This window comes from Physeter macrocephalus, chromosome 5 (assembly GCF_002837175.3).
Source record: "Physeter macrocephalus isolate SW-GA chromosome 5, ASM283717v5, whole genome shotgun sequence".
NCBI classification, from domain to species: Eukaryota; Metazoa; Chordata; class Mammalia; order Artiodactyla; family Physeteridae; genus Physeter; species Physeter macrocephalus.
The window spans coordinates 13,846,629-13,849,000 of NC_041218.1; the positions used below are offsets into that span (position 1 = coordinate 13,846,629).

Below are 2,372 nucleotides of genomic sequence, written 5' to 3' on the forward strand. Positions count from 1 at the left end.
GGCACGTGGGATCCTCCCGGACCGGGGCACGAACCCGTGACCCCTGCATCGGCAGGCGGACTTTCAACCGCTGCGCCACCAGGGAAGCCCTATGCAGCCACTCTTTTTCCACGTGACTCTGTAATTTCTCCCACTAAAGGGGTAAAGTATAGTTTCTTGCCCCCTTGACTTTGAAAACTGTCCTGTTTGTCACACGGGTATGGCCATGTGATTTACTGGATTGATACATGCATTCTCAATGGGAAGAATAGCACCCCCAAAGAGGTAAAAATTGGTTTGGGGGTTGGTGGTGAAAAACTTAGATATTGTGAGAGTTTATAGCCTTCTAAGGTGCCATAGTACATAAACAGATATGCGATATATCTATGGAATTAAAATTTCTCTGGGGGGGGCACTTCCCTGGTGGCACAGTGGTTAAGAATCTGCCTGCCGATGCAGGGGACACGGGTTTGAGCCCTGCTCCGGGAAGATCCCACATGTCGTGGAGCAACTAAGCCCGTGTGCCACAACTACTGAGCCTGCACTCTAGAGCCCACGAGCCACAACTACTGAGCCCGGGTGCCACAACTACTGAAGCCTGTGCGCCTAGAGCCCGTGCTCCGTAACAAGAGAAGCCACCGCAATGAGAGACCCACACACTGCAACGAAGAGTAGCCCCCGTTTGCCACAACTAGAGAAAGCCCAAGCACAGTAACAAAGACCCGATGTAGCCAAATAAATAAATTAATTAATTAAATAAATTTAAAAAAAAGTTTCCCTGGGGGGTAGCCATTAGGGCAACACAAACCAAAACCAATGGGATACCACTTCATACCCATTAAGATGTCTGAAATAAAACACAGGTAACAGGTATTGGTGAGGAAGTGGAGAAATTGGGACCCTCATACACTGCTGGTGGGAATGTAAACTAGTGAAGTTTTTCTTTTTGAAAACAGTCTGGCAGCTCCTCAAAAAGTTAAACATAGAGTTACTATATGACCCAGCAATTCCACTCCTAGGTATTTAACAAAGAGAAATGAGAACATGTTCACATGAAAACTTGTACATGAATGTTCATAGAGCATTATTCATAGTAGCCAAAAAATGGAAATACCCTAAATGTCCATCAACTGATGAATGATAAACAAAATGTGATATTCACATAGTGGAATATTATTCAGCCATAAGAAGGAATAAAATACTGATACGTGCTACAACGTGGATGAACCTTGAAAACACTAAGTGAAATAAGCCAGACACAAAGGGACAAATAATGTATAATTCCACTTACATGAGATCCTAGAGTTGAATTCATAAAAGAGACAGAAAGTAGAGTACAGTGGTGGTTGCCAGGGGCTGGGGGAGGAGGGAACAGAGAGTTAGTGTTTAATGGGTATTGAGTTTTAGTTTGAGGAGATGAAAAAGTTCTGGAGATGGATGGTGGTGACGGCTGCACAGCAATGTGAATAAACATAATGCCAATCAATTGTGCGCTTAACAATGGCGAAAATGGTAAATTTTTTTTTTTTTTTTTTCTCGGTACGCGGGCCTCTCACTGTTGTGGCCTCTCCTGCTGCGGAGCACAGGCTCCGGACGCGCAGGCTCAGCGGCCATGGCTCACGGGCCCAGCCACTCCGTGGCATGTGGGATCTTCCCGGATCGGGGCACGAACCCGTGTCGCCTGCATCGGCAGGCGGACTTCTCAACCACTGCGCCACCAGGGAAGCCCCTAAAATGGTAAGTTTTATGTTATGTATATTTTAGCACAATAAAAAGACAAAAAATTAAAAATAATTCCATGGGGAGGGGAGGCAATTGAGAAAAAAAATATCTAAAAAGGCTGCTTAGGGGATCAATAATGAAAAAAGGTTGAGGACGACTGTGCCAGCAGAATGAGGCAGAAGTGACAGTGTGCCAGTTTTAAGCCCAGGCCTTAGGAGGCCTGCCTTATGTGTTTCCGCTCGCTCTCTCATGCCCCTGCCACAGCTGCGAGAAGAGCACGCATGGGACAGCTTACTGTCTAAGGGAGGTGACAGATGTGTGAGCTAGACCCGCACCCAGACTTGCAGCCTTAAGCACAGCCCAGCCAGCCTAGATCAGCCAACCTCCAGCCTACTAGCAGCACATGAGTGAGCCCACTGGAGACCGGCAGGGCCGAACCCCAGCTGCCTGCCCCTCTGTGAGAGTAAATGATGGCTGCTTTACACCACAGTGGTTTGTTACATAGCATTATTGTAGCAATACTTCTGCCTTTCTTCAGAGATTCTGTGAGAGTAAATGATGGCTGCTTTACACCACAGTGGTTTGTTACATAGCATTATTGTAGCAATACTTTTGCCTTTCTTCAGAGATTCTTTTTTTTTTTTTTTTTTTTTTTTTTTGCGGTTCGCGGG

The 2,372-nt window shown here is 46.1% G+C and overlaps 1 protein-coding gene across 3 annotated transcripts in view; it reads right to left on the reverse strand.

Moving 5' to 3' along the window:
- The window catches only part of DENND2A (DENN domain containing 2A), an 80,809-nt gene that overhangs the window by 3,196 nt on the left and 75,241 nt on the right, over positions 1-2,372 (reverse strand). The window lies entirely within an intron of this gene.